Source organism: Misgurnus anguillicaudatus, chromosome 6 (assembly GCF_027580225.2).
Source record: "Misgurnus anguillicaudatus chromosome 6, ASM2758022v2, whole genome shotgun sequence".
In the NCBI taxonomy this organism is placed as follows: domain Eukaryota; kingdom Metazoa; phylum Chordata; class Actinopteri; order Cypriniformes; family Cobitidae; genus Misgurnus; species Misgurnus anguillicaudatus.
This window is the reverse complement of record NC_073342.2, coordinates 4,818,186-4,842,520: the sequence shown is the minus strand read 5'-3', so window position 1 is coordinate 4,842,520 and position 24,335 is coordinate 4,818,186. Positions and strand designations below refer to the sequence as shown.

The 24,335-nt window shown below is 48.5% G+C and overlaps 58 non-coding genes across 58 annotated transcripts; all 58 read left to right on the top strand.

Annotated features, from left to right (window-relative positions):
- The first annotated feature begins 47 nt into the window (after nucleotides 1-47).
- Nucleotides 48-188, top strand: LOC141364559 (U4 spliceosomal RNA). The gene has a single exon (XR_012370270.1). It is a non-coding gene; the product is annotated as a U4 spliceosomal RNA (small nuclear RNA).
- A 593-nt stretch (nucleotides 189-781) lies between these two features.
- trnak-uuu (transfer RNA lysine (anticodon UUU)) lies at nucleotides 782-854 on the top strand. The gene has a single exon. It is a non-coding gene; the product is annotated as a tRNA-Lys (tRNA).
- A 94-nt stretch (nucleotides 855-948) lies between these two features.
- trnas-aga (transfer RNA serine (anticodon AGA)) lies at nucleotides 949-1,030 on the top strand. The gene has a single exon. It is a non-coding gene; the product is annotated as a tRNA-Ser (tRNA).
- A 391-nt stretch (nucleotides 1,031-1,421) lies between these two features.
- Nucleotides 1,422-1,503, top strand: trnas-uga (transfer RNA serine (anticodon UGA)). Its single transcript has one exon. It is a non-coding gene; the product is annotated as a tRNA-Ser (tRNA).
- Nucleotides 1,504-1,987: 484 nt separating this feature from the next.
- Nucleotides 1,988-2,128, top strand: LOC141364558 (U4 spliceosomal RNA). The gene has a single exon (XR_012370269.1). It is a non-coding gene; the product is annotated as a U4 spliceosomal RNA (small nuclear RNA).
- Nucleotides 2,129-2,721: 593 nt separating this feature from the next.
- Nucleotides 2,722-2,794, top strand: trnak-uuu (transfer RNA lysine (anticodon UUU)). Its single transcript has one exon. It is a non-coding gene; the product is annotated as a tRNA-Lys (tRNA).
- A 94-nt stretch (nucleotides 2,795-2,888) lies between these two features.
- On the top strand, nucleotides 2,889-2,970 carry trnas-aga (transfer RNA serine (anticodon AGA)). The gene has a single exon. It is a non-coding gene; the product is annotated as a tRNA-Ser (tRNA).
- Nucleotides 2,971-3,163: 193 nt separating this feature from the next.
- Nucleotides 3,164-3,235, top strand: trnah-gug (transfer RNA histidin (anticodon GUG)). The gene has a single exon. It is a non-coding gene; the product is annotated as a tRNA-His (tRNA).
- Nucleotides 3,236-3,361: 126 nt separating this feature from the next.
- On the top strand, nucleotides 3,362-3,443 carry trnas-uga (transfer RNA serine (anticodon UGA)). Its single transcript has one exon. It is a non-coding gene; the product is annotated as a tRNA-Ser (tRNA).
- Nucleotides 3,444-3,927: 484 nt separating this feature from the next.
- On the top strand, nucleotides 3,928-4,068 carry LOC141364557 (U4 spliceosomal RNA). Its single transcript, XR_012370268.1, has one exon. It is a non-coding gene; the product is annotated as a U4 spliceosomal RNA (small nuclear RNA).
- Nucleotides 4,069-4,661: 593 nt separating this feature from the next.
- On the top strand, nucleotides 4,662-4,734 carry trnak-uuu (transfer RNA lysine (anticodon UUU)). The gene has a single exon. It is a non-coding gene; the product is annotated as a tRNA-Lys (tRNA).
- Nucleotides 4,735-4,828: 94 nt separating this feature from the next.
- Nucleotides 4,829-4,910, top strand: trnas-aga (transfer RNA serine (anticodon AGA)). Its single transcript has one exon. It is a non-coding gene; the product is annotated as a tRNA-Ser (tRNA).
- Nucleotides 4,911-5,103: 193 nt separating this feature from the next.
- trnah-gug (transfer RNA histidin (anticodon GUG)) lies at nucleotides 5,104-5,175 on the top strand. The gene has a single exon. It is a non-coding gene; the product is annotated as a tRNA-His (tRNA).
- A 126-nt stretch (nucleotides 5,176-5,301) lies between these two features.
- On the top strand, nucleotides 5,302-5,383 carry trnas-uga (transfer RNA serine (anticodon UGA)). Its single transcript has one exon. It is a non-coding gene; the product is annotated as a tRNA-Ser (tRNA).
- Nucleotides 5,384-5,867: 484 nt separating this feature from the next.
- Nucleotides 5,868-6,008, top strand: LOC141364556 (U4 spliceosomal RNA). The gene has a single exon (XR_012370267.1). It is a non-coding gene; the product is annotated as a U4 spliceosomal RNA (small nuclear RNA).
- A 593-nt stretch (nucleotides 6,009-6,601) lies between these two features.
- Nucleotides 6,602-6,674, top strand: trnak-uuu (transfer RNA lysine (anticodon UUU)). The gene has a single exon. It is a non-coding gene; the product is annotated as a tRNA-Lys (tRNA).
- Nucleotides 6,675-6,768: 94 nt separating this feature from the next.
- trnas-aga (transfer RNA serine (anticodon AGA)) lies at nucleotides 6,769-6,850 on the top strand. The gene has a single exon. It is a non-coding gene; the product is annotated as a tRNA-Ser (tRNA).
- Nucleotides 6,851-7,241: 391 nt separating this feature from the next.
- trnas-uga (transfer RNA serine (anticodon UGA)) lies at nucleotides 7,242-7,323 on the top strand. The gene has a single exon. It is a non-coding gene; the product is annotated as a tRNA-Ser (tRNA).
- Nucleotides 7,324-7,807: 484 nt separating this feature from the next.
- LOC141364555 (U4 spliceosomal RNA) lies at nucleotides 7,808-7,948 on the top strand. The gene has a single exon (XR_012370266.1). It is a non-coding gene; the product is annotated as a U4 spliceosomal RNA (small nuclear RNA).
- Nucleotides 7,949-8,541: 593 nt separating this feature from the next.
- trnak-uuu (transfer RNA lysine (anticodon UUU)) lies at nucleotides 8,542-8,614 on the top strand. The gene has a single exon. It is a non-coding gene; the product is annotated as a tRNA-Lys (tRNA).
- Nucleotides 8,615-8,708: 94 nt separating this feature from the next.
- On the top strand, nucleotides 8,709-8,790 carry trnas-aga (transfer RNA serine (anticodon AGA)). Its single transcript has one exon. It is a non-coding gene; the product is annotated as a tRNA-Ser (tRNA).
- A 391-nt stretch (nucleotides 8,791-9,181) lies between these two features.
- Nucleotides 9,182-9,263, top strand: trnas-uga (transfer RNA serine (anticodon UGA)). The gene has a single exon. It is a non-coding gene; the product is annotated as a tRNA-Ser (tRNA).
- Nucleotides 9,264-9,747: 484 nt separating this feature from the next.
- On the top strand, nucleotides 9,748-9,888 carry LOC129435909 (U4 spliceosomal RNA). Its single transcript, XR_008641665.1, has one exon. It is a non-coding gene; the product is annotated as a U4 spliceosomal RNA (small nuclear RNA).
- A 593-nt stretch (nucleotides 9,889-10,481) lies between these two features.
- On the top strand, nucleotides 10,482-10,554 carry trnak-uuu (transfer RNA lysine (anticodon UUU)). Its single transcript has one exon. It is a non-coding gene; the product is annotated as a tRNA-Lys (tRNA).
- Nucleotides 10,555-10,648: 94 nt separating this feature from the next.
- trnas-aga (transfer RNA serine (anticodon AGA)) lies at nucleotides 10,649-10,730 on the top strand. Its single transcript has one exon. It is a non-coding gene; the product is annotated as a tRNA-Ser (tRNA).
- A 193-nt stretch (nucleotides 10,731-10,923) lies between these two features.
- trnah-gug (transfer RNA histidin (anticodon GUG)) lies at nucleotides 10,924-10,995 on the top strand. The gene has a single exon. It is a non-coding gene; the product is annotated as a tRNA-His (tRNA).
- A 126-nt stretch (nucleotides 10,996-11,121) lies between these two features.
- On the top strand, nucleotides 11,122-11,203 carry trnas-uga (transfer RNA serine (anticodon UGA)). Its single transcript has one exon. It is a non-coding gene; the product is annotated as a tRNA-Ser (tRNA).
- A 484-nt stretch (nucleotides 11,204-11,687) lies between these two features.
- Nucleotides 11,688-11,828, top strand: LOC141364553 (U4 spliceosomal RNA). The gene has a single exon (XR_012370264.1). It is a non-coding gene; the product is annotated as a U4 spliceosomal RNA (small nuclear RNA).
- Nucleotides 11,829-12,421: 593 nt separating this feature from the next.
- trnak-uuu (transfer RNA lysine (anticodon UUU)) lies at nucleotides 12,422-12,494 on the top strand. The gene has a single exon. It is a non-coding gene; the product is annotated as a tRNA-Lys (tRNA).
- A 94-nt stretch (nucleotides 12,495-12,588) lies between these two features.
- Nucleotides 12,589-12,670, top strand: trnas-aga (transfer RNA serine (anticodon AGA)). The gene has a single exon. It is a non-coding gene; the product is annotated as a tRNA-Ser (tRNA).
- A 193-nt stretch (nucleotides 12,671-12,863) lies between these two features.
- Nucleotides 12,864-12,935, top strand: trnah-gug (transfer RNA histidin (anticodon GUG)). The gene has a single exon. It is a non-coding gene; the product is annotated as a tRNA-His (tRNA).
- Nucleotides 12,936-13,061: 126 nt separating this feature from the next.
- Nucleotides 13,062-13,143, top strand: trnas-uga (transfer RNA serine (anticodon UGA)). The gene has a single exon. It is a non-coding gene; the product is annotated as a tRNA-Ser (tRNA).
- A 484-nt stretch (nucleotides 13,144-13,627) lies between these two features.
- LOC141364465 (U4 spliceosomal RNA) lies at nucleotides 13,628-13,768 on the top strand. Its single transcript, XR_012370175.1, has one exon. It is a non-coding gene; the product is annotated as a U4 spliceosomal RNA (small nuclear RNA).
- Nucleotides 13,769-14,361: 593 nt separating this feature from the next.
- trnak-uuu (transfer RNA lysine (anticodon UUU)) lies at nucleotides 14,362-14,434 on the top strand. Its single transcript has one exon. It is a non-coding gene; the product is annotated as a tRNA-Lys (tRNA).
- Nucleotides 14,435-14,528: 94 nt separating this feature from the next.
- trnas-aga (transfer RNA serine (anticodon AGA)) lies at nucleotides 14,529-14,610 on the top strand. The gene has a single exon. It is a non-coding gene; the product is annotated as a tRNA-Ser (tRNA).
- A 391-nt stretch (nucleotides 14,611-15,001) lies between these two features.
- Nucleotides 15,002-15,083, top strand: trnas-uga (transfer RNA serine (anticodon UGA)). Its single transcript has one exon. It is a non-coding gene; the product is annotated as a tRNA-Ser (tRNA).
- A 484-nt stretch (nucleotides 15,084-15,567) lies between these two features.
- On the top strand, nucleotides 15,568-15,708 carry LOC141364552 (U4 spliceosomal RNA). Its single transcript, XR_012370263.1, has one exon. It is a non-coding gene; the product is annotated as a U4 spliceosomal RNA (small nuclear RNA).
- A 593-nt stretch (nucleotides 15,709-16,301) lies between these two features.
- On the top strand, nucleotides 16,302-16,374 carry trnak-uuu (transfer RNA lysine (anticodon UUU)). Its single transcript has one exon. It is a non-coding gene; the product is annotated as a tRNA-Lys (tRNA).
- A 94-nt stretch (nucleotides 16,375-16,468) lies between these two features.
- Nucleotides 16,469-16,550, top strand: trnas-aga (transfer RNA serine (anticodon AGA)). Its single transcript has one exon. It is a non-coding gene; the product is annotated as a tRNA-Ser (tRNA).
- A 193-nt stretch (nucleotides 16,551-16,743) lies between these two features.
- trnah-gug (transfer RNA histidin (anticodon GUG)) lies at nucleotides 16,744-16,815 on the top strand. Its single transcript has one exon. It is a non-coding gene; the product is annotated as a tRNA-His (tRNA).
- A 126-nt stretch (nucleotides 16,816-16,941) lies between these two features.
- On the top strand, nucleotides 16,942-17,023 carry trnas-uga (transfer RNA serine (anticodon UGA)). Its single transcript has one exon. It is a non-coding gene; the product is annotated as a tRNA-Ser (tRNA).
- A 484-nt stretch (nucleotides 17,024-17,507) lies between these two features.
- LOC141364551 (U4 spliceosomal RNA) lies at nucleotides 17,508-17,648 on the top strand. Its single transcript, XR_012370262.1, has one exon. It is a non-coding gene; the product is annotated as a U4 spliceosomal RNA (small nuclear RNA).
- Nucleotides 17,649-18,241: 593 nt separating this feature from the next.
- trnak-uuu (transfer RNA lysine (anticodon UUU)) lies at nucleotides 18,242-18,314 on the top strand. Its single transcript has one exon. It is a non-coding gene; the product is annotated as a tRNA-Lys (tRNA).
- Nucleotides 18,315-18,408: 94 nt separating this feature from the next.
- On the top strand, nucleotides 18,409-18,490 carry trnas-aga (transfer RNA serine (anticodon AGA)). The gene has a single exon. It is a non-coding gene; the product is annotated as a tRNA-Ser (tRNA).
- Nucleotides 18,491-18,881: 391 nt separating this feature from the next.
- Nucleotides 18,882-18,963, top strand: trnas-uga (transfer RNA serine (anticodon UGA)). Its single transcript has one exon. It is a non-coding gene; the product is annotated as a tRNA-Ser (tRNA).
- Nucleotides 18,964-19,447: 484 nt separating this feature from the next.
- LOC141364550 (U4 spliceosomal RNA) lies at nucleotides 19,448-19,588 on the top strand. Its single transcript, XR_012370261.1, has one exon. It is a non-coding gene; the product is annotated as a U4 spliceosomal RNA (small nuclear RNA).
- A 593-nt stretch (nucleotides 19,589-20,181) lies between these two features.
- Nucleotides 20,182-20,254, top strand: trnak-uuu (transfer RNA lysine (anticodon UUU)). Its single transcript has one exon. It is a non-coding gene; the product is annotated as a tRNA-Lys (tRNA).
- A 94-nt stretch (nucleotides 20,255-20,348) lies between these two features.
- trnas-aga (transfer RNA serine (anticodon AGA)) lies at nucleotides 20,349-20,430 on the top strand. Its single transcript has one exon. It is a non-coding gene; the product is annotated as a tRNA-Ser (tRNA).
- Nucleotides 20,431-20,623: 193 nt separating this feature from the next.
- Nucleotides 20,624-20,695, top strand: trnah-gug (transfer RNA histidin (anticodon GUG)). Its single transcript has one exon. It is a non-coding gene; the product is annotated as a tRNA-His (tRNA).
- A 126-nt stretch (nucleotides 20,696-20,821) lies between these two features.
- Nucleotides 20,822-20,903, top strand: trnas-uga (transfer RNA serine (anticodon UGA)). Its single transcript has one exon. It is a non-coding gene; the product is annotated as a tRNA-Ser (tRNA).
- Nucleotides 20,904-21,387: 484 nt separating this feature from the next.
- LOC141364549 (U4 spliceosomal RNA) lies at nucleotides 21,388-21,528 on the top strand. The gene has a single exon (XR_012370260.1). It is a non-coding gene; the product is annotated as a U4 spliceosomal RNA (small nuclear RNA).
- Nucleotides 21,529-22,121: 593 nt separating this feature from the next.
- On the top strand, nucleotides 22,122-22,194 carry trnak-uuu (transfer RNA lysine (anticodon UUU)). Its single transcript has one exon. It is a non-coding gene; the product is annotated as a tRNA-Lys (tRNA).
- A 94-nt stretch (nucleotides 22,195-22,288) lies between these two features.
- On the top strand, nucleotides 22,289-22,370 carry trnas-aga (transfer RNA serine (anticodon AGA)). Its single transcript has one exon. It is a non-coding gene; the product is annotated as a tRNA-Ser (tRNA).
- Nucleotides 22,371-22,563: 193 nt separating this feature from the next.
- On the top strand, nucleotides 22,564-22,635 carry trnah-gug (transfer RNA histidin (anticodon GUG)). Its single transcript has one exon. It is a non-coding gene; the product is annotated as a tRNA-His (tRNA).
- Nucleotides 22,636-22,761: 126 nt separating this feature from the next.
- trnas-uga (transfer RNA serine (anticodon UGA)) lies at nucleotides 22,762-22,843 on the top strand. The gene has a single exon. It is a non-coding gene; the product is annotated as a tRNA-Ser (tRNA).
- Nucleotides 22,844-23,327: 484 nt separating this feature from the next.
- On the top strand, nucleotides 23,328-23,468 carry LOC141364548 (U4 spliceosomal RNA). The gene has a single exon (XR_012370259.1). It is a non-coding gene; the product is annotated as a U4 spliceosomal RNA (small nuclear RNA).
- Nucleotides 23,469-24,061: 593 nt separating this feature from the next.
- trnak-uuu (transfer RNA lysine (anticodon UUU)) lies at nucleotides 24,062-24,134 on the top strand. Its single transcript has one exon. It is a non-coding gene; the product is annotated as a tRNA-Lys (tRNA).
- A 94-nt stretch (nucleotides 24,135-24,228) lies between these two features.
- Nucleotides 24,229-24,310, top strand: trnas-aga (transfer RNA serine (anticodon AGA)). Its single transcript has one exon. It is a non-coding gene; the product is annotated as a tRNA-Ser (tRNA).
- The last annotated feature ends 25 nt before the right edge of the window (nucleotides 24,311-24,335 follow it).

Here is a 24,335-nt window from a genome sequence, read left to right as displayed (position 1 = left end):
TCCAGCGTCCGGGAATGTGAACAGGAGAGGTCGTGACCTTTTCCATCATTCTTTCGCAGAGGCAATATCGTAGCCTATGAGGTTTATCCGAGGCGTGATCATTGCTGGTTGAAAACTTTACCCAATACCCCGCCAGGATGACTTGAAATACAGTCAGCTTTGGCAATTTTTGCCAGTCTCTTGAGAGACTTACGAGTTTGTTGCAAAAGAGAAGTTTGTTGTGTGTGGTTTTTTGTTTTGATGTTTATAGTCCCGAGATTAAAAGCGTCAAAGTTTGATTCCGGTACTTGACATCGCATTGATTTCGCCCCTCGGTCGGGCAATCACTACCAAGGATATCACGGTGACGTCTTCACACGACACCCTTTATTTATGTTGGACGGTTTTATGTAGAAAAGACCAAATCACAAAAAAGATTTTAGCTGGGTTTTCACGGGCAGGCTCACGTTTTGTCAAATGTGCTTTTTCTCGTGCAGCTCAGGAGTCACTTCGGCATGTTACGTAGACGTAGCTACATTTCCTTGAGCTTAGAAACGTTGCCTCTCTGGTGACGTTTTGGATGAAGACTGCTTTTCCTGAAGTAAAGAGAGTCTCTAGCAGAAGCAAGATTTCTCCACTTAAATAGATAATACGCACTCTGTTTGAAGGCTGAAGCAGTTACCTGCTCATTCTGGCATTCTAGTAATATTTACCCTGTCCATAGACCAAAGAGTAGCTAACAGGTCATGGTAATGAAATCCCGTACCTGCCTGAGGCGTGAAGCCCTGGGACTCCTTTGTGAGCCCGGATAGCTCAGTCGGTAGAGCATCAGACTTTTAATCTGAGGGTCCAGGGTTCAAGTCCCTGTTCGGGCGATGAGTAACCTCGATCGCCTTTTGTGCTGGTGTGTCTAGAGCTCCGTTTCGGAGGGAACGGCCAAAGAATAAAGTTTATCAACACTGGCGGCATGTAGTCGTGGCCGAGTGGTTAAGGCGATGGACTAGAAATCCATTGGGGTCTCCCCGCGCAAGTTCGAATCCTGCCGACTACGTCTTTAGACTTCTCCCTTTGGCTTTCATGGCAGCTTTCTGCCTCGGGGACCGACCGAATCTACTTCGACAGGGGTTTTGCCGTTGAAAAGAACTCAAAAATGATTGTGACTTCTGCATAGAGACGGCAGTCCCCTCACGGCCATTGTACTCAGGCAGACCCGCGTGCAGGTTTCTTGGGCAGCCCGGTGGCACGCCGTGATCGTATAGTGGTTAGTACTCTGCGTTGTGGCCGCAGCAACCCCGGTTCGAATCCGGCTCACGGCAGCCCTTCCCGGGGAAGTCTGTTGGGGTCTTGCCGCCCCGGCCCTTTTATGTGATCGGCTTGTTGCCTGACCTTCGGGTTTTTTTCAGCACACTCCAGGCCCAGAGCGTTCGGAGGGTTGCCCTGTTGTAGTCGTGGCCGAGTGGTTAAGGCGATGGACTTGAAATCCATTGGGGTCTCCCCGCGCAGGTTCAAACCCTGCCGACTACGAGTGTCTGTTCCCTGGCTTTGGACTACTCTTGTTGTACGTTCCAGCTCACGAGCTGCTTTATTTCTGCAGCTCAAGTATATGGTTTTGACCACATACTGCACTTACAGCATGAAACCATAGAAGAGCTGGAACAGGTCTTTGTTTACAACTGTTGTAGATCGTCGCTAATCCAGTTGATCCTGACCTGAGCCATTTTCTGAGAGGTTAAGGACTATGGCTCCACCCTCTTTGTTTTCGGGATTCCCACAATTCTCTCCCCCGGATTGTTTTCCTTAAATAATTCAAACGTGTATTTGCACTTTTGCTTTTCTAAGTAGAAAGCGGATCATGAACAAACTTGTTGTGCAGATCTCTCACCTGCTGAAAAGGCACAGCATGCAGCAAAGCAGCACCTGAAGTCTACTTTCAGTTTTTAAGCTTGAATACCACCCTGTCGTCCAGCGTCCGGGAATGTGAACAGGAGAGGTCGTGACCTTTTCCATCATTCTTTCGCAGAGGCAATATCGTAGCCTATGAGGTTTATCCGAGGCGTGATCATTGCTGGTTGAAAACTTTACCCAATACCCCGCCAGGATGACTTGAAATACAGTCAGCTTTGGCAATTTTTGCCAGTCTCTTGAGAGACTTACGAGTTTGTTGCAAAAGAGAAGTTTGTTGTGTGTGGTTTTTTGTTTTGATGTTTATAGTCCCGAGATTAAAAGCGTCAAAGTTTGATTCCGGTACTTGACATCGCATTGATTTCGCCCCTCGGTCGGGCAATCACTACCAAGGATATCACGGTGACGTTTTCACACGACACCCTTTATTTATGTTGGACGGTTTTATGCAGAAAAGACCAAATCACAAAAAAGATTTTAGCTGGGTTTTCACGGGCAGGCTCACGTTTTGTCAAATGTGCTTTTTCTCGTGCAGCTCAGGAGTCACTTCGGCATGTTACGTAGACGTAGCTACATTTCCTTGAGCTTAGAAACGTTGCCTCTCTGGTGACGTTTTGGATGAAGACTGCTTTTCCTGAAGTAAAGAGAGTCTCAAGCAGAAGCAAGATTTCTCCACTTAAATAGATAATACGCACTCTGTTTGAAGGCTGAAGCAGTTACCTGCTCATTCTGGCATTCTAGTAATATTTACCCTGTCCATAGACCAAAGAGTAGCTAACAGGTCATGGTAATGAAATCCCGTACCTGCCTGAGGCGTGAAGCCCTGGGACTCTTTTGTGAGCCCGGATAGCTCAGTCGGTAGAGCATCAGACTTTTAATCTGAGGGTCCAGGGTTCAAGTCCCTGTTCGGGCGATGAGTAACCTCGATCGCCTTTTGTGCTGGTGTGTCTAGAGCTCCGTTTCGGAGGGAACGGCCAAAGAATAAAGTTTATCAACACTGGCGGCATGTAGTCGTGGCCGAGTGGTTAAGGCGATGGACTAGAAATCCATTGGGGTCTCCCCGCGCAAGTTCGAATCCTGCCGACTACGTCTTTAGACTTCTCCCTTTGGCTTTCACGGCAGCTTTCTGCCTCGGGGACCGACCGAATCTACTTCGACAGGGGTTTTGCCGTTGACAAGAACTCAAAAATGATTGTGACTTCTGCATGGAGACGGCAGTCCCCTCACGGCCATTGTACTCAGGCAGACCCGCGTGCAGGTTTCTTGGGCAGCCCGGTGGCACGCCGTGATCGTATAGTGGTTAGTACTCTGCGTTGTGGCCGCAGCAACCCCGGTTCGAATCCGGGTCACGGCAGCCCTTCCCGGGGAAGTCTGTTGGGGTCTTGCCGCCCCTGCCCTTTTTTGTGATCGGCTTGTTGCCTGACCTTCGGGTTTTTTTCAGCACACTCCAGGCCCAGAGCTTTGGGAGGGTTGCCCTGTTGTAGTCGTGGCCGAGTGGTTAAGGCGATGGACTTGAAATCCATTGGGGTCTCCCCGCGCAGGTTCAAACCCTGCCGACTACGAGTGTCTGTTCCCTGGCTTTGGACTACTCTTGTTGTACGTTCCAGCTCACGAGCTGCTTTATTTCTGCAGCTCAAGTATATGGTTTTGACCACATACTGCACTTACAGCATGAAACCATAGAAGAGCTGGAACAGGTCTTTGTTTACAACTGTTGTAGATCGTCGCTAATCCAGTTGATCCTGACCTGAGCCATTTTCTGAGAGGTTAAGGACTATGGCTCCACCCTCTTTGTTTTCGGGATTCCCACAATTCTCTCCCCCGGATTGTTTTCCTTAAATAATTCAAACGTGTATTTGCACTTTTGCTTTTCTAAGTAGAAAGCGGATCATGAACAAACTTGTTGTGCAGATCTCTCACCTGCTGAAAAGGCACAGCATGCAGCAAAGCAGCACCTGAAGTCTACTTTCAGTTTTTAAGCTTGAATACCACCCTGTCGTCCAGCGTCCGGGAATGTGAACAGGAGAGGTCGTGACCTTTTCCATCATTCTTTCGCAGAGGCAATATCGTAGCCTATGAGGTTTATCCGAGGCGTGATCATTGCTGGTTGAAAACTTTACCCAATACCCCGCCAGGATGACTTGAAATACAGTCAGCTTTGGCAATTTTTGCCAGTCTCTTGAGAGACTTACGAGTTTGTTGCAAAAGAGAAGTTTGTTGTGTGTGGTTTTTTGTTTTGATGTTTATAGTCCCGAGATTAAAAGCGTCAAAGTTTGATTCCGGTACTTGACATCCCATTGATTTCGCCCCTCGGTCGGGCAATCACTACCAAGGATATCACGGTGACGTTTTCACACGACACCCTTTATTTATGTTGGACGGTTTTATGTAGAAAAGACCAAATCACAAAAAAGATTTTAGCTGGGTTTTCACGGGCAGGCTCACGTTTTGTCAAATGTGCTTTTTCTCGTGCAGCTCAGGAGTCACTTCGGCATGTTACGTAGACGTAGCTACATTTCCTTGAGCTTAGAAACGTTGCCTCTCTGGTGACGTTTTGGATGAAGACTGCTTTTCCTGAAGTAAAGAGAGTCTCAAGCAGAAGCAAGATTTCTCCACTTAAATAGATAATACGCACTCTGTTTGAAGGCTGAAGCAGTTACCTGCTCATTCTGGCATTCTAGTAATATTTACCCTGTCCATAGACCAAAGAGTAGCTAACAGGTCATGGTAATGAAATCCCGTACCTGCCTGAGGCGTGAAGCCCTGGGACTCTTTTGTGAGCCCGGATAGCTCAGTCGGTAGAGCATCAGACTTTTAATCTGAGGGTCCAGGGTTCAAGTCCCTGTTCGGGCGATGAGTAACCTCGATCGCCTTTTGTGCTGGTGTGTCTAGAGCTCCGTTTCGGAGGGAACGGCCAAAGAATAAAGTTTATCAACACTGGCGGCATGTAGTCGTGGCCGAGTGGTTAAGGCGATGGACTAGAAATCCATTGGGGTCTCCCCGCGCAAGTTCGAATCCTGCCGACTACGTCTTTAGACTTCTCCCTTTGGCTTTCACGGCAGCTTTCTGCCTCGGGGACCGACCGAATCTACTTCGACAGGGGTTTTGCCGTTGACAAGAACTCAAAAATGATTGTGACTTCTGCATAGAGACGGCAGTCCCCTCACGGCCATTGTACTCAGGCAGACCCGCGTGCAGGTTTCTTGGGCAGCCCGGTGGCACGCCGTGATCGTATAGTGGTTAGTACTCTGCGTTGTGGCCGCAGCAACCCCGGTTCGAATCCGGGTCACGGCAGCCCTTCCCGGGGAAGTCTGTTGGGGTCTTGCCGCCCCGGCCCTTTTATGTGATCGGCTTGTTGCCTGACCTTCGGGTTTTTTTCAGCACACTCCAGGCCCAGAGCGTTCGGAGGGTTGCCCTGTTGTAGTCGTGGCCGAGTGGTTAAGGCGATGGACTTGAAATCCATTGGGGTCTCCCCGCGCAGGTTCAAACCCTGCCGACTACGAGTGTCTGTTCCCTGGCTTTGGACTACTCTTGTTGTACGTTCCAGCTCACGAGCTGCTTTATTTCTGCAGCTCAAGTATATGGTTTTGACCACATACTGCACTTACAGCATGAAACCATAGAAGAGCTGGAACAGGTCTTTGTTTACAACTGTTGTAGATCGTCGCTAATCCAGTTGATCCTGACCTGAGCCATTTTCTGAGAGGTTAAGGACTATGGCTCCACCCTCTTTGTTTTCGGGATTCCCACAATTCTCTCCCCCGGATTGTTTTCCTTAAATAATTCAAACGTGTATTTGCACTTTTGCTTTTCTAAGTAGAAAGCGGATCATGAACAAACTTGTTGTGCAGATCTCTCACCTGCTGAAAAGGCACAGCATGCAGCAAAGCAGCACCTGAAGTCTACTTTCAGTTTTTAAGCTTGAATACCACCCTGTCGTCCAGCGTCCGGGAATGTGAACAGGAGAGGTCGTGACCTTTTCCATCATTCTTTCGCAGAGGCAATATCGTAGCCTATGAGGTTTATCCGAGGCGTGATCATTGCTGGTTGAAAACTTTACCCAATACCCCGCCAGGATGACTTGAAATACAGTCAGCTTTGGCAATTTTTGCCAGTCTCTTGAGAGACTTACGAGTTTGTTGCAAAAGAGAAGTTTGTTGTGTGTGGTTTTTTGTTTTGATGTTTATAGTCCCGAGATTAAAAGCGTCAAAGTTTGATTCCGGTACTTGACATCGCATTGATTTCGCCCCTCGGTCGGGCAATCACTACCAAGGATATCACGGTGACGTCTTCACACGACACCCTTTATTTATGTTGGACGGTTTTATGTAGAAAAGACCAAATCACAAAAAAGATTTTAGCTGGGTTTTCACGGGCAGGCTCACGTTTTGTCAAATGTGCTTTTTCTCGTGCAGCTCAGGAGTCACTTCGGCATGTTACGTAGACGTAGCTACATTTCCTTGAGCTTAGAAACGTTGCCTCTCTGGTGACGTTTTGGATGAAGACTGCTTTTCCTGAAGTAAAGAGAGTCTCTAGCAGAAGCAAGATTTCTCCACTTAAATAGATAATACGCACTCTGTTTGAAGGCTGAAGCAGTTACCTGCTCATTCTGGCATTCTAGTAATATTTACCCTGTCCATAGACCAAAGAGTAGCTAACAGGTCATGGTAATGAAATCCCGTACCTGCCTGAGGCGTGAAGCCCTGGGACTCCTTTGTGAGCCCGGATAGCTCAGTCGGTAGAGCATCAGACTTTTAATCTGAGGGTCCAGGGTTCAAGTCCCTGTTCGGGCGATGAGTAACCTCGATCGCCTTTTGTGCTGGTGTGTCTAGAGCTCCGTTTCGGAGGGAACGGCCAAAGAATAAAGTTTATCAACACTGGCGGCATGTAGTCGTGGCCGAGTGGTTAAGGCGATGGACTAGAAATCCATTGGGGTCTCCCCGCGCAAGTTCGAATCCTGCCGACTACGTCTTTAGACTTCTCCCTTTGGCTTTCATGGCAGCTTTCTGCCTCGGGGACCGACCGAATCTACTTCGACAGGGGTTTTGCCGTTGAAAAGAACTCAAAAATGATTGTGACTTCTGCATAGAGACGGCAGTCCCCTCACGGCCATTGTACTCAGGCAGACCCGCGTGCAGGTTTCTTGGGCAGCCCGGTGGCACGCCGTGATCGTATAGTGGTTAGTACTCTGCGTTGTGGCCGCAGCAACCCCGGTTCGAATCCGGCTCACGGCAGCCCTTCCCGGGGAAGTCTGTTGGGGTCTTGCCGCCCCGGCCCTTTTATGTGATCGGCTTGTTGCCTGACCTTCGGGTTTTTTTCAGCACACTCCAGGCCCAGAGCGTTCGGAGGGTTGCCCTGTTGTAGTCGTGGCCGAGTGGTTAAGGCGATGGACTTGAAATCCATTGGGGTCTCCCCGCGCAGGTTCAAACCCTGCCGACTACGAGTGTCTGTTCCCTGGCTTTGGACTACTCTTGTTGTACGTTCCAGCTCACGAGCTGCTTTATTTCTGCAGCTCAAGTATATGGTTTTGACCACATACTGCACTTACAGCATGAAACCATAGAAGAGCTGGAACAGGTCTTTGTTTACAACTGTTGTAGATCGTCGCTAATCCAGTTGATCCTGACCTGAGCCATTTTCTGAGAGGTTAAGGACTATGGCTCCACCCTCTTTGTTTTCGGGATTCCCACAATTCTCTCCCCCGGATTGTTTTCCTTAAATAATTCAAACGTGTATTTGCACTTTTGCTTTTCTAAGTAGAAAGCGGATCATGAACAAACTTGTTGTGCAGATCTCTCACCTGCTGAAAAGGCACAGCATGCAGCAAAGCAGCACCTGAAGTCTACTTTCAGTTTTTAAGCTTGAATACCACCCTGTCGTCCAGCGTCCGGGAATGTGAACAGGAGAGGTCGTGACCTTTTCCATCATTCTTTCGCAGAGGCAATATCGTAGCCTATGAGGTTTATCCGAGGCGTGATCATTGCTGGTTGAAAACTTTACCCAATACCCCGCCAGGATGACTTGAAATACAGTCAGCTTTGGCAATTTTTGCCAGTCTCTTGAGAGACTTACGAGTTTGTTGCAAAAGAGAAGTTTGTTGTGTGTGGTTTTTTGTTTTGATGTTTATAGTCCCGAGATTAAAAGCGTCAAAGTTTGATTCCGGTACTTGACATCGCATTGATTTCGCCCCTCGGTCGGGCAATCACTACCAAGGATATCACGGTGACGTTTTCACACGACACCCTTTATTTATGTTGGACGGTTTTATGTAGAAAAGACCAAATCACAAAAAAGATTTTAGCTGGGTTTTCACGGGCAGGCTCACGTTTTGTCAAATGTGCTTTTTCTCGTGCAGCTCAGGAGTCACTTCGGCATGTTACGTAGACGTAGCTACATTTCCTTGAGCTTAGAAACGTTGCCTCTCTGGTGACGTTTTGGATGAAGACTGCTTTTCCTGAAGTAAAGAGAGTCTCTAGCAGAAGCAAGATTTCTCCACTTAAATAGATAATACGCACTCTGTTTGAAGGCTGAAGCAGTTACCTGCTCATTCTGGCATTCTAGTAATATTTACCCTGTCCATAGACCAAAGAGTAGCTAACAGGTCATGGTAATGAAATCCCGTACCTGCCTGAGGCGTGAAGCCCTGGGACTCCTTTGTGAGCCCGGATAGCTCAGTCGGTAGAGCATCAGACTTTTAATCTGAGGGTCCAGGGTTCAAGTCCCTGTTCGGGCGATGAGTAACCTCGATCGCCTTTTGTGCTGGTGTGTCTAGAGCTCCGTTTCGGAGGGAACGGCCAAAGAATAAAGTTTATCAACACTGGCGGCATGTAGTCGTGGCCGAGTGGTTAAGGCGATGGACTAGAAATCCATTGGGGTCTCCCCGCGCAAGTTCGAATCCTGCCGACTACGTCTTTAGACTTCTCCCTTTGGCTTTCATGGCAGCTTTCTGCCTCGGGGACCGACCGAATCTACTTCGACAGGGGTTTTGCCGTTGAAAAGAACTCAAAAATGATTGTGACTTCTGCATAGAGACGGCAGTCCCCTCACGGCCATTGTACTCAGGCAGACCCGCGTGCAGGTTTCTTGGGCAGCCCGGTGGCACGCCGTGATCGTATAGTGGTTAGTACTCTGCGTTGTGGCCGCAGCAACCCCGGTTCGAATCCGGCTCACGGCAGCCCTTCCCGGGGAAGTCTGTTGGGGTCTTGCCGCCCCGGCCCTTTTATGTGATCGGCTTGTTGCCTGACCTTCGGGTTTTTTTCAGCACACTCCAGGCCCAGAGCGTTCGGAGGGTTGCCCTGTTGTAGTCGTGGCCGAGTGGTTAAGGCGATGGACTTGAAATCCATTGGGGTCTCCCCGCGCAGGTTCAAACCCTGCCGACTACGAGTGTCTGTTCCCTGGCTTTGGACTACTCTTGTTGTACGTTCCAGCTCACGAGCTGCTTTATTTCTGCAGCTCAAGTATATGGTTTTGACCACATACTGCACTTACAGCATGAAACCATAGAAGAGCTGGAACAGGTCTTTGTTTACAACTGTTGTAGATCGTCGCTAATCCAGTTGATCCTGACCTGAGCCATTTTCTGAGAGGTTAAGGACTATGGCTCCACCCTCTTTGTTTTCGGGATTCCCACAATTCTCTCCCCCGGATTGTTTTCCTTAAATAATTCAAACGTGTATTTGCACTTTTGCTTTTCTAAGTAGAAAGCGGATCATGAACAAACTTGTTGTGCAGATCTCTCACCTGCTGAAAAGGCACAGCATGCAGCAAAGCAGCACCTGAAGTCTACTTTCAGTTTTTAAGCTTGAATACCACCCTGTCGTCCAGCGTCCGGGAATGTGAACAGGAGAGGTCGTGACCTTTTCCATCATTCTTTCGCAGAGGCAATATCGTAGCCTATGAGGTTTATCCGAGGCGTGATCATTGCTGGTTGAAAACTTTACCCAATACCCCGCCAGGATGACTTGAAATACAGTCAGCTTTGGCAATTTTTGCCAGTCTCTTGAGAGACTTACGAGTTTGTTGCAAAAGAGAAGTTTGTTGTGTGTGGTTTTTTGTTTTGATGTTTATAGTCCCGAGATTAAAAGCGTCAAAGTTTGATTCCGGTACTTGACATCGCATTGATTTCGCCCCTCGGTCGGGCAATCACTACCAAGGATATCACGGTGACGTTTTCACACGACACCCTTTATTTATGTTGGACGGTTTTATGCAGAAAAGACCAAATCACAAAAAAGATTTTAGCTGGGTTTTCACGGGCAGGCTCACGTTTTGTCAAATGTGCTTTTTCTCGTGCAGCTCAGGAGTCACTTCGGCATGTTACGTAGACGTAGCTACATTTCCTTGAGCTTAGAAACGTTGCCTCTCTGGTGACGTTTTGGATGAAGACTGCTTTTCCTGAAGTAAAGAGAGTCTCAAGCAGAAGCAAGATTTCTCCACTTAAATAGATAATACGCACTCTGTTTGAAGGCTGAAGCAGTTACCTGCTCATTCTGGCATTCTAGTAATATTTACCCTGTCCATAGACCAAAGAGTAGCTAACAGGTCATGGTAATGAAATCCCGTACCTGCCTGAGGCGTGAAGCCCTGGGACTCTTTTGTGAGCCCGGATAGCTCAGTCGGTAGAGCATCAGACTTTTAATCTGAGGGTCCAGGGTTCAAGTCCCTGTTCGGGCGATGAGTAACCTCGATCGCCTTTTGTGCTGGTGTGTCTAGAGCTCCGTTTCGGAGGGAACGGCCAAAGAATAAAGTTTATCAACACTGGCGGCATGTAGTCGTGGCCGAGTGGTTAAGGCGATGGACTAGAAATCCATTGGGGTCTCCCCGCGCAAGTTCGAATCCTGCCGACTACGTCTTTAGACTTCTCCCTTTGGCTTTCACGGCAGCTTTCTGCCTCGGGGACCGACCGAATCTACTTCGACAGGGGTTTTGCCGTTGACAAGAACTCAAAAATGATTGTGACTTCTGCATGGAGACGGCAGTCCCCTCACGGCCATTGTACTCAGGCAGACCCGCGTGCAGGTTTCTTGGGCAGCCCGGTGGCACGCCGTGATCGTATAGTGGTTAGTACTCTGCGTTGTGGCCGCAGCAACCCCGGTTCGAATCCGGGTCACGGCAGCCCTTCCCGGGGAAGTCTGTTGGGGTCTTGCCGCCCCTGCCCTTTTTTGTGATCGGCTTGTTGCCTGACCTTCGGGTTTTTTTCAGCACACTCCAGGCCCAGAGCTTTGGGAGGGTTGCCCTGTTGTAGTCGTGGCCGAGTGGTTAAGGCGATGGACTTGAAATCCATTGGGGTCTCCCCGCGCAGGTTCAAACCCTGCCGACTACGAGTGTCTGTTCCCTGGCTTTGGACTACTCTTGTTGTACGTTCCAGCTCACGAGCTGCTTTATTTCTGCAGCTCAAGTATATGGTTTTGACCACATACTGCACTTACAGCATGAAACCATAGAAGAGCTGGAACAGGTCTTTGTTTACAACTGTTGTAGATCGTCGCTAATCCAGTTGATCCTGACCTGAGCCATTTTCTGAGAGGTTAAGGACTATGGCTCCACCCTCTTTGTTTTCGGGATTCCCACAATTCTCTCCCCCGGATTGTTTTCCTTAAATAATTCAAACGTGTATTTGCACTTTTGCTTTTCTAAGTAGAAAGCGGATCATGAACAAACTTGTTGTGCAGATCTCTCACCTGCTGAAAAGGCACAGCATGCAGCAAAGCAGCACCTGAAGTCTACTTTCAGTTTTTAAGCTTGAATACCACCCTGTCGTCCAGCGTCCGGGAATGTGAACAGGAGAGGTCGTGACCTTTTCCATCATTCTTTCGCAGAGGCAATATCGTAGCCTATGAGGTTTATCCGAGGCGTGATCATTGCTGGTTGAAAACTTTACCCAATACCCCGCCAGGATGACTTGAAATACAGTCAGCTTTGGCAATTTTTGCCAGTCTCTTGAGAGACTTACGAGTTTGTTGCAAAAGAGAAGTTTGTTGTGTGTGGTTTTTTGTTTTGATGTTTATAGTCCCGAGATTAAAAGCGTCAAAGTTTGATTCCGGTACTTGACATCCCATTGATTTCGCCCCTCGGTCGGGCAATCACTACCAAGGATATCACGGTGACGTTTTCACACGACACCCTTTATTTATGTTGGACGGTTTTATGTAGAAAAGACCAAATCACAAAAAAGATTTTAGCTGGGTTTTCACGGGCAGGCTCACGTTTTGTCAAATGTGCTTTTTCTCGTGCAGCTCAGGAGTCACTTCGGCATGTTACGTAGACGTAGCTACATTTCCTTGAGCTTAGAAACGTTGCCTCTCTGGTGACGTTTTGGATGAAGACTGCTTTTCCTGAAGTAAAGAGAGTCTCAAGCAGAAGCAAGATTTCTCCACTTAAATAGATAATACGCACTCTGTTTGAAGGCTGAAGCAGTTACCTGCTCATTCTGGCATTCTAGTAATATTTACCCTGTCCATAGACCAAAGAGTAGCTAACAGGTCATGGTAATGAAATCCCGTACCTGCCTGAGGCGTGAAGCCCTGGGACTCTTTTGTGAGCCCGGATAGCTCAGTCGGTAGAGCATCAGACTTTTAATCTGAGGGTCCAGGGTTCAAGTCCCTGTTCGGGCGATGAGTAACCTCGATCGCCTTTTGTGCTGGTGTGTCTAGAGCTCCGTTTCGGAGGGAACGGCCAAAGAATAAAGTTTATCAACACTGGCGGCATGTAGTCGTGGCCGAGTGGTTAAGGCGATGGACTAGAAATCCATTGGGGTCTCCCCGCGCAAGTTCGAATCCTGCCGACTACGTCTTTAGACTTCTCCCTTTGGCTTTCACGGCAGCTTTCTGCCTCGGGGACCGACCGAATCTACTTCGACAGGGGTTTTGCCGTTGACAAGAACTCAAAAATGATTGTGACTTCTGCATAGAGACGGCAGTCCCCTCACGGCCATTGTACTCAGGCAGACCCGCGTGCAGGTTTCTTGGGCAGCCCGGTGGCACGCCGTGATCGTATAGTGGTTAGTACTCTGCGTTGTGGCCGCAGCAACCCCGGTTCGAATCCGGGTCACGGCAGCCCTTCCCGGGGAAGTCTGTTGGGGTCTTGCCGCCCCGGCCCTTTTATGTGATCGGCTTGTTGCCTGACCTTCGGGTTTTTTTCAGCACACTCCAGGCCCAGAGCGTTCGGAGGGTTGCCCTGTTGTAGTCGTGGCCGAGTGGTTAAGGCGATGGACTTGAAATCCATTGGGGTCTCCCCGCGCAGGTTCAAACCCTGCCGACTACGAGTGTCTGTTCCCTGGCTTTGGACTACTCTTGTTGTACGTTCCAGCTCACGAGCTGCTTTATTTCTGCAGCTCAAGTATATGGTTTTGACCACATACTGCACTTACAGCATGAAACCATAGAAGAGCTGGAACAGGTCTTTGTTTACAACTGTTGTAGATCGTCGCTAATCCAGTTGATCCTGACCTGAGCCATTTTCTGAGAGGTTAAGGACTATGGCTCCACCCTCTTTGTTTTCGGGATTCCCACAATTCTCTCCCCCGGATTGTTTTCCTTAAATAATTCAAACGTGTATTTGCACTTTTGCTTTTCTAAGTAGAAAGCGGATCATGAACAAACTTGTTGTGCAGATCTCTCACCTGCTGAAAAGGCACAGCATGCAGCAAAGCAGCACCTGAAGTCTACTTTCAGTTTTTAAGCTTGAATACCACCCTGTCGTCCAGCGTCCGGGAATGTGAACAGGAGAGGTCGTGACCTTTTCCATCATTTTTTCGCAGAGGCAATATCGTAGCCTATGAGGTTTATCCGAGGCGTGATCATTGCTGGTTGAAAACTTTACCCAATACCCCGCCAGGATGACTTGAAATACAGTCAGCTTTGGCAATTTTTGCCAGTCTCTTGAGAGACTTACGAGTTTGTTGCAAAAGAGAAGTTTGTTGTGTGTGGTTTTTTGTTTTGATGTTTATAGTCCCGAGATTAAAAGCGTCAAAGTTTGATTCCGGTACTTGACATCGCATTGATTTCGCCCCTCGGTCGGGCAATCACTACCAAGGATATCACGGTGACGTCTTCACACGACACCCTTTATTTATGTTGGACGGTTTTATGTAGAAAAGACCAAATCACAAAAAAGATTTTAGCTGGGTTTTCACGGGCAGGCTCACGTTTTGTCAAATGTGCTTTTTCTCGTGCAGCTCAGGAGTCACTTCGGCATGTTACGTAGACGTAGCTACATTTCCTTGAGCTTAGAAACGTTGCCTCTCTGGTGACGTTTTGGATGAAGACTGCTTTTCCTGAAGTAAAGAGAGTCTCTAGCAGAAGCAAGATTTCTCCACTTAAATAGATAATACGCACTCTGTTTGAAGGCTGAAGCAGTTACCTGCTCATTCTGGCATTCTAGTAATATTTACCCTGTCCATAGACCAAAGAGTAGCTAACAGGTCATGGTAATGAAATCCCGTACCTGCCTGAGGCGTGAAGCCCTGGGACTCCTTTGTGAGCCCGGATAGCTCAGTCGGTAGAGCATCAGACTTTTAATCTGAGGGTCCAGGGTTCAAGTCCCTGTTCGGGCGATGAGTAACCTCGATCGCCTTTTGTGCTGGTGTGTCTAGAGCTCCGTTTCGGAGGGAACGGCCAAAGAATAAAGTTTATCAACACTGGCGGCATGTAGTCGTGGCCGAGTGGTTAAGGCGATGGACTAGAAATCCATTGGGGTCTCCCCGCGCAAGTTCGAATCCTGCCGACTACGTCTTTAGACTTCTCCCTTTGGCTTTCATGGCAGCTTTCTGCCTCGGGGACCGACCGAATCTACTTCGACAGGGGTTTTGCCGTTGAAAAGAACTCAAAAATGATTGTGACTTCTGCATAGAGACGGCAGTCCCCTCACGGCCATTGTACTCAGGCAGACCCGCGTGCAGGTTTCTTGGGCAGCCCGGTGGCACGCCGTGATCGTATAGTGGTTAGTACTCTGCGTTGTGGCCGCAGCAACCCCGGTTCGAATCCGGCTCACGGCAGCCCTTCCCGGGGAAGTCTGTTGGGGTCTTGCCGCCCCGGCCCTTTTATGTGATCGGCTTGTTGCCTGACCTTCGGGTTTTTTTCAGCACACTCCAGGCCCAGAGCGTTCGGAGGGTTGCCCTGTTGTAGTCGTGGCCGAGTGGTTAAGGCGATGGACTTGAAATCCATTGGGGTCTCCCCGCGCAGGTTCAAACCCTGCCGACTACGAGTGTCTGTTCCCTGGCTTTGGACTACTCTTGTTGTACGTTCCAGCTCACGAGCTGCTTTATTTCTGCAGCTCAAGTATATGGTTTTGACCACATACTGCACTTACAGCATGAAACCATAGAAGAGCTGGAACAGGTCTTTGTTTACAACTGTTGTAGATCGTCGCTAATCCAGTTGATCCTGACCTGAGCCATTTTCTGAGAGGTTAAGGACTATGGCTCCACCCTCTTTGTTTTCGGGATTCCCACAATTCTCTCCCCCGGATTGTTTTCCTTAAATAATTCAAACGTGTATTTGCACTTTTGCTTTTCTAAGTAGAAAGCGGATCATGAACAAACTTGTTGTGCAGATCTCTCACCTGCTGAAAAGGCACAGCATGCAGCAAAGCAGCACCTGAAGTCTACTTTCAGTTTTTAAGCTTGAATACCACCCTGTCGTCCAGCGTCCGGGAATGTGAACAGGAGAGGTCGTGACCTTTTCCATCATTCTTTCGCAGAGGCAATATCGTAGCCTATGAGGTTTATCCGAGGCGTGATCATTGCTGGTTGAAAACTTTACCCAATACCCCGCCAGGATGACTTGAAATACAGTCAGCTTTGGCAATTTTTGCCAGTCTCTTGAGAGACTTACGAGTTTGTTGCAAAAGAGAAGTTTGTTGTGTGTGGTTTTTTGTTTTGATGTTTATAGTCCCGAGATTAAAAGCGTCAAAGTTTGATTCCGGTACTTGACATCCCATTGATTTCGCCCCTCGGTCGGGCAATCACTACCAAGGATATCACGGTGACGTTTTCACACGACACCCTTTATTTATGTTGGACGGTTTTATGTAGAAAAGACCAAATCACAAAAAAGATTTTAGCTGGGTTTTCACGGGCAGGCTCACGTTTTGTCAAATGTGCTTTTTCTCGTGCAGCTCAGGAGTCACTTCGGCATGTTACGTAGACGTAGCTACATTTCCTTGAGCTTAGAAACGTTGCCTCTCTGGTGACGTTTTGGATGAAGACTGCTTTTCCTGAAGTAAAGAGAGTCTCAAGCAGAAGCAAGATTTCTCCACTTAAATAGATAATACGCACTCTGTTTGAAGGCTGAAGCAGTTACCTGCTCATTCTGGCATTCTAGTAATATTTACCCTGTCCATAGACCAAAGAGTAGCTAACAGGTCATGGTAATGAAATCCCGTACCTGCCTGAGGCGTGAAGCCCTGGGACTCTTTTGTGAGCCCGGATAGCTCAGTCGGTAGAGCATCAGACTTTTAATCTGAGGGTCCAGGGTTCAAGTCCCTGTTCGGGCGATGAGTAACCTCGATCGCCTTTTGTGCTGGTGTGTCTAGAGCTCCGTTTCGGAGGGAACGGCCAAAGAATAAAGTTTATCAACACTGGCGGCATGTAGTCGTGGCCGAGTGGTTAAGGCGATGGACTAGAAATCCATTGGGGTCTCCCCGCGCAAGTTCGAATCCTGCCGACTACGTCTTTAGACTTCTCCCTTTGGCTTTCACGGCAGCTTTCTGCCTCGGGGACCGACCGAATCTACTTCGACAGGGGTTTTGCCGTTGACAAGAACTCAAAAATGATTGTGACTTCTGCATAGAGACGGCAGTCCCCTCACGGCCATTGTACTCAGGCAGACCCGCGTGCAGGTTTCTTGGGCAGCCCGGTGGCACGCCGTGATCGTATAGTGGTTAGTACTCTGCGTTGTGGCCGCAGCAACCCCGGTTCGAATCCGGGTCACGGCAGCCCTTCCCGGGGAAGTCTGTTGGGGTCTTGCCGCCCCGGCCCTTTTATGTGATCGGCTTGTTGCCTGACCTTCGGGTTTTTTTCAGCACACTCCAGGCCCAGAGCGTTCGGAGGGTTGCCCTGTTGTAGTCGTGGCCGAGTGGTTAAGGCGATGGACTTGAAATCCATTGGGGTCTCCCCGCGCAGGTTCAAACCCTGCCGACTACGAGTGTCTGTTCCCTGGCTTTGGACTACTCTTGTTGTACGTTCCAGCTCACGAGCTGCTTTATTTCTGCAGCTCAAGTATATGGTTTTGACCACATACTGCACTTACAGCATGAAACCATAGAAGAGCTGGAACAGGTCTTTGTTTACAACTGTTGTAGATCGTCGCTAATCCAGTTGATCCTGACCTGAGCCATTTTCTGAGAGGTTAAGGACTATGGCTCCACCCTCTTTGTTTTCGGGATTCCCACAATTCTCTCCCCCGGATTGTTTTCCTTAAATAATTCAAACGTGTATTTGCACTTTTGCTTTTCTAAGTAGAAAGCGGATCATGAACAAACTTGTTGTGCAGATCTCTCACCTGCTGAAAAGGCACAGCATGCAGCAAAGCAGCACCTGAAGTCTACTTTCAGTTTTTAAGCTTGAATACCACCCTGTCGTCCAGCGTCCGGGAATGTGAACAGGAGAGGTCGTGACCTTTTCCATCATTCTTTCGCAGAGGCAATATCGTAGCCTATGAGGTTTATCCGAGGCGTGATCATTGCTGGTTGAAAACTTTACCCAATACCCCGCCAGGATGACTTGAAATACAGTCAGCTTTGGCAATTTTTGCCAGTCTCTTGAGAGACTTACGAGTTTGTTGCAAAAGAGAAGTTTGTTGTGTGTGGTTTTTTGTTTTGATGTTTATAGTCCCGAGATTAAAAGCGTCAAAGTTTGATTCCGGTACTTGACATCGCATTGATTTCGCCCCTCGGTCGGGCAATCACTACCAAGGATATCACGGTGACGTCTTCACACGACACCCTTTATTTATGTTGGACGGTTTTATGTAGAAAAGACCAAATCACAAAAAAGATTTTAGCTGGGTTTTCACGGGCAGGCTCACGTTTTGTCAAATGTGCTTTTTCTCGTGCAGCTCAGGAGTCACTTCGGCATGTTACGTAGACGTAGCTACATTTCCTTGAGCTTAGAAACGTTGCCTCTCTGGTGACGTTTTGGATGAAGACTGCTTTTCCTGAAGTAAAGAGAGTCTCTAGCAGAAGCAAGATTTCTCCACTTAAATAGATAATACGCACTCTGTTTGAAGGCTGAAGCAGTTACCTGCTCATTCTGGCATTCTAGTAATATTTACCCTGTCCATAGACCAAAGAGTAGCTAACAGGTCATGGTAATGAAATCCCGTACCTGCCTGAGGCGTGAAGCCCTGGGACTCCTTTGTGAGCCCGGATAGCTCAGTCGGTAGAGCATCAGACTTTTAATCTGAGGGTCCAGGGTTCAAGTCCCTGTTCGGGCGATGAGTAACCTCGATCGCCTTTTGTGCTGGTGTGTCTAGAGCTCCGTTTCGGAGGGAACGGCCAAAGAATAAAGTTTATCAACACTGGCGGCATGTAGTCGTGGCCGAGTGGTTAAGGCGATGGACTAGAAATCCATTGGGGTCTCCCCGCGCAAGTTCGAATCCTGCCGACTACGTCTTTAGACTTCTCCCTTTGGCTTTCATGGCAGCTTTCTGCCTCGGGGACCGACCGAATCTACTTCGACAGGGGTTTTGCCGTTGAAAAGAACTCAAAAATGATTGTGACTTCTGCATAGAGACGGCAGTCCCCTCACGGCCATTGTACTCAGGCAGACCCGCGTGCAGGTTTCTTGGGCAGCCCGGTGGCACGCCGTGATCGTATAGTGGTTAGTACTCTGCGTTGTGGCCGCAGCAACCCCGGTTCGAATCCGGCTCACGGCAGCCCTTCCCGGGGAAGTCTGTTGGGGTCTTGCCGCCCCGGCCCTTTTATGTGATCGGCTTGTTGCCTGACCTTCGGGTTTTTTTCAGCACACTCCAGGCCCAGAGCGTTCGGAGGGTTGCCCTGTTGTAGTCGTGGCCGAGTGGTTAAGGCGATGGACTTGAAATCCATTGGGGTCTCCCCGCGCAGGTTCAAACCCTGCCGACTACGAGTGTCTGTTCCCTGGCTTTGGACTACTCTTGTTGTACGTTCCAGCTCACGAGCTGCTTTATTTCTGCAGCTCAAGTATATGGTTTTGACCACATACTGCACTTACAGCATGAAACCATAGAAGAGCTGGAACAGGTCTTTGTTTACAACTGTTGTAGATCGTCGCTAATCCAGTTGATCCTGACCTGAGCCATTTTCTGAGAGGTTAAGGACTATGGCTCCACCCTCTTTGTTTTCGGGATTCCCACAATTCTCTCCCCCGGATTGTTTTCCTTAAATAATTCAAACGTGTATTTGCACTTTTGCTTTTCTAAGTAGAAAGCGGATCATGAACAAACTTGTTGTGCAGATCTCTCACCTGCTGAAAAGGCACAGCATGCAGCAAAGCAGCACCTGAAGTCTACTTTCAGTTTTTAAGCTTGAATACCACCCTGTCGTCCAGCGTCCGGGAATGTGAACAGGAGAGGTCGTGACCTTTTCCATCATTCTTTCGCAGAGGCAATATCGTAGCCTATGAGGTTTATCCGAGGCGTGATCATTGCTGGTTGAAAACTTTACCCAATACCCCGCCAGGATGACTTGAAATACAGTCAGCTTTGGCAATTTTTGCCAGTCTCTTGAGAGACTTACGAGTTTGTTGCAAAAGAGAAGTTTGTTGTGTGTGGTTTTTTGTTTTGATGTTTATAGTCCCGAGATTAAAAGCGTCAAAGTTTGATTCCGGTACTTGACATCGCATTGATTTCGCCCCTCGGTCGGGCAATCACTACCAAGGATATCACGGTGACGTTTTCACACGACACCCTTTATTTATGTTGGACGGTTTTATGCAGAAAAGACCAAATCACAAAAAAGATTTTAGCTGGGTTTTCACGGGCAGGCTCACGTTTTGTCAAATGTGCTTTTTCTCGTGCAGCTCAGGAGTCACTTCGGCATGTTACGTAGACGTAGCTACATTTCCTTGAGCTTAGAAACGTTGCCTCTCTGGTGACGTTTTGGATGAAGACTGCTTTTCCTGAAGTAAAGAGAGTCTCAAGCAGAAGCAAGATTTCTCCACTTAAATAGATAATACGCACTCTGTTTGAAGGCTGAAGCAGTTACCTGCTCATTCTGGCATTCTAGTAATATTTACCCTGTCCATAGACCAAAGAGTAGCTAACAGGTCATGGTAATGAAATCCCGTACCTGCCTGAGGCGTGAAGCCCTGGGACTCTTTTGTGAGCCCGGATAGCTCAGTCGGTAGAGCATCAGACTTTTAATCTGAGGGTCCAGGGTTCAAGTCCCTGTTCGGGCGATGAGTAACCTCGATCGCCTTTTGTGCTGGTGTGTCTAGAGCTCCGTTTCGGAGGGAACGGCCAAAGAATAAAGTTTATCAACACTGGCGGCATGTAGTCGTGGCCGAGTGGTTAAGGCGATGGACTAGAAATCCATTGGGGTCTCCCCGCGCAAGTTCGAATCCTGCCGACTACGTCTTTAGACTTCTCCCTTTGGCTTTCACGGCAGCTTTCTGCCTCGGGGACCGACCGAATCTACTTCGACAGGGGTTTTGCCGTTGACAAGAACTCAAAAATGATTGTGACTTCTGCATGGAGACGGCAGTCCCCTCACGGCCATTGTACTCAGGCAGACCCGCGTGCAGGTTTCTTGGGCAGCCCGGTGGCACGCCGTGATCGTATAGTGGTTAGTACTCTGCGTTGTGGCCGCAGCAACCCCGGTTCGAATCCGGGTCACGGCAGCCCTTCCCGGGGAAGTCTGTTGGGGTCTTGCCGCCCCTGCCCTTTTTTGTGATCGGCTTGTTGCCTGACCTTCGGGTTTTTTTCAGCACACTCCAGGCCCAGAGCTTTGGGAGGGTTGCCCTGTTGTAGTCGTGGCCGAGTGGTTAAGGCGATGGACTTGAAATCCATTGGGGTCTCCCCGCGCAGGTTCAAACCCTGCCGACTACGAGTGTCTGTTCCCTGGCTTTGGACTACTCTTGTTGTACGTTCCAGCTCACGAGCTGCTTTATTTCTGCAGCTCAAGTATATGGTTTTGACCACATACTGCACTTACAGCATGAAACCATAGAAGAGCTGGAACAGGTCTTTGTTTACAACTGTTGTAGATCGTCGCTAATCCAGTTGATCCTGACCTGAGCCATTTTCTGAGAGGTTAAGGACTATGGCTCCACCGTCTTTGTTTTCGGGATTCCCACAATTCTCTCCCCCGGATTGTTTTCCTTAAATAATTCAAACGTGTATTTGCACTTTTGCTTTTCTAAGTAGAAAGCGGATCATGAACAAACTTGTTGTGCAGATCTCTCACCTGCTGAAAAGGCACAGCATGCAGCAAAGCAGCACCTGAAGTCTACTTTCAGTTTTTAAGCTTGAATACCACCCTGTCGTCCAGCGTCCGGGAATGTGAACAGGAGAGGTCGTGACCTTTTCCATCATTCTTTCGCAGAGGCAATATCGTAGCCTATGAGGTTTATCCGAGGCGTGATCATTGCTGGTTGAAAACTTTACCCAATACCCCGCCAGGATGACTTGAAATACAGTCAGCTTTGGCAATTTTTGCCAGTCTCTTGAGAGACTTACGAGTTTGTTGCAAAAGAGAAGTTTGTTGTGTGTGGTTTTTTGTTTTGATGTTTATAGTCCCGAGATTAAAAGCGTCAAAGTTTGATTCCGGTACTTGACATCCCATTGATTTCGCCCCTCGGTCGGGCAATCACTACCAAGGATATCACGGTGACGTTTTCACACGACACCCTTTATTTATGTTGGACGGTTTTATGTAGAAAAGACCAAATCACAAAAAAGATTTTAGCTGGGTTTTCACGGGCAGGCTCACGTTTTGTCAAATGTGCTTTTTCTCGTGCAGCTCAGGAGTCACTTCGGCATGTTACGTAGACGTAGCTACATTTCCTTGAGCTTAGAAACGTTGCCTCTCTGGTGACGTTTTGGATGAAGACTGCTTTTCCTGAAGTAAAGAGAGTCTCAAGCAGAAGCAAGATTTCTCCACTTAAATAGATAATACGCACTCTGTTTGAAGGCTGAAGCAGTTACCTGCTCATTCTGGCATTCTAGTAATATTTACCCTGTCCATAGACCAAAGAGTAGCTAACAGGTCATGGTAATGAAATCCCGTACCTGCCTGAGGCGTGAAGCCCTGGGACTCTTTTGTGAGCCCGGATAGCTCAGTCGGTAGAGCATCAGACTTTTAATCTGAGGGTCCAGGGTTCAAGTCCCTGTTCGGGCGATGAGTAACCTCGATCGCCTTTTGTGCTGGTGTGTCTAGAGCTCCGTTTCGGAGGGAACGGCCAAAGAATAAAGTTTATCAACACTGGCGGCATGTAGTCGTGGCCGAGTGGTTAAGGCGATGGACTAGAAATCCATTGGGGTCTCCCCGCGCAAGTTCGAATCCTGCCGACTACGTCTTTAGACTTCTCCCTTTGGCTTTCACGGCAGCTTTCTGCCTCGGGGACCGACCGAATCTACTTCGACAGGGGTTTTGCCGTTGACAAGAACTCAAAAATGATTGTGACTTCTGCATAGAGACGGCAGTCCCCTCACGGCCATTGTACTCAGGCAGACCCGCGTGCAGGTTTCTTGGGCAGCCCGGTGGCACGCCGTGATCGTATAGTGGTTAGTACTCTGCGTTGTGGCCGCAGCAACCCCGGTTCGAATCCGGGTCACGGCAGCCCTTCCCGGGGAAGTCTGTTGGGGTCTTGCCGCCCCGGCCCTTTTATGTGATCGGCTTGTTGCCTGACCTTCGGGTTTTTTTCAGCACACTCCAGGCCCAGAGCGTTCGGAGGGTTGCCCTGTTGTAGTCGTGGCCGAGTGGTTAAGGCGATGGACTTGAAATCCATTGGGGTCTCCCCGCGCAGGTTCAAACCCTGCCGACTACGAGTGTCTGTTCCCTGGCTTTGGACTACTCTTGTTGTACGTTCCAGCTCACGAGCTGCTTTATTTCTGCAGCTCAAGTATATGGTTTTGACCACATACTGCACTTACAGCATGAAACCATAGAAGAGCTGGAACAGGTCTTTGTTTACAACTGTTGTAGATCGTCGCTAATCCAGTTGATCCTGACCTGAGCCATTTTCTGAGAGGTTAAGGACTATGGCTCCACCCTCTTTGTTTTCGGGATTCCCACAATTCTCTCCCCCGGATTGTTTTCCTTAAATAATTCAAACGTGTATTTGCACTTTTGCTTTTCTAAGTAGAAAGCGGATCATGAACAAACTTGTTGTGCAGATCTCTCACCTGCTGAAAAGGCACAGCATGCAGCAAAGCAGCACCTGAAGTCTACTTTCAGTTTTTAAGCTTGAATACCACCCTGTCGTCCAGCGTCCGGGAATGTGAACAGGAGAGGTCGTGACCTTTTCCATCATTCTTTCGCAGAGGCAATATCGTAGCCTATGAGGTTTATCCGAGGCGTGATCATTGCTGGTTGAAAACTTTACCCAATACCCCGCCAGGATGACTTGAAATACAGTCAGCTTTGGCAATTTTTGCCAGTCTCTTGAGAGACTTACGAGTTTGTTGCAAAAGAGAAGTTTGTTGTGTGTGGTTTTTTGTTTTGATGTTTATAGTCCCGAGATTAAAAGCGTCAAAGTTTGATTCCGGTACTTGACATCGCATTGATTTCGCCCCTCGGTCGGGCAATCACTACCAAGGATATCACGGTGACGTCTTCACACGACACCCTTTATTTATGTTGGACGGTTTTATGTAGAAAAGACCAAATCACAAAAAAGATTTTAGCTGGGTTTTCACGGGCAGGCTCACGTTTTGTCAAATGTGCTTTTTCTCGTGCAGCTCAGGAGTCACTTCGGCATGTTACGTAGACGTAGCTACATTTCCTTGAGCTTAGAAACGTTGCCTCTCTGGTGACGTTTTGGATGAAGACTGCTTTTCCTGAAGTAAAGAGAGTCTCTAGCAGAAGCAAGATTTCTCCACTTAAATAGATAATACGCACTCTGTTTGAAGGCTGAAGCAGTTACCTGCTCATTCTGGCATTCTAGTAATATTTACCCTGTCCATAGACCAAAGAGTAGCTAACAGGTCATGGTAATGAAATCCCGTACCTGCCTGAGGCGTGAAGCCCTGGGACTCCTTTGTGAGCCCGGATAGCTCAGTCGGTAGAGCATCAGACTTTTAATCTGAGGGTCCAGGGTTCAAGTCCCTGTTCGGGCGATGAGTAACCTCGATCGCCTTTTGTGCTGGTGTGTCTAGAGCTCCGTTTCGGAGGGAACGGCCAAAGAATAAAGTTTATCAACACTGGCGGCATGTAGTCGTGGCCGAGTGGTTAAGGCGATGGACTAGAAATCCATTGGGGTCTCCCCGCGCAAGTTCGAATCCTGCCGACTACGTCTTTAGACTTCTCCCTTTGGCTTT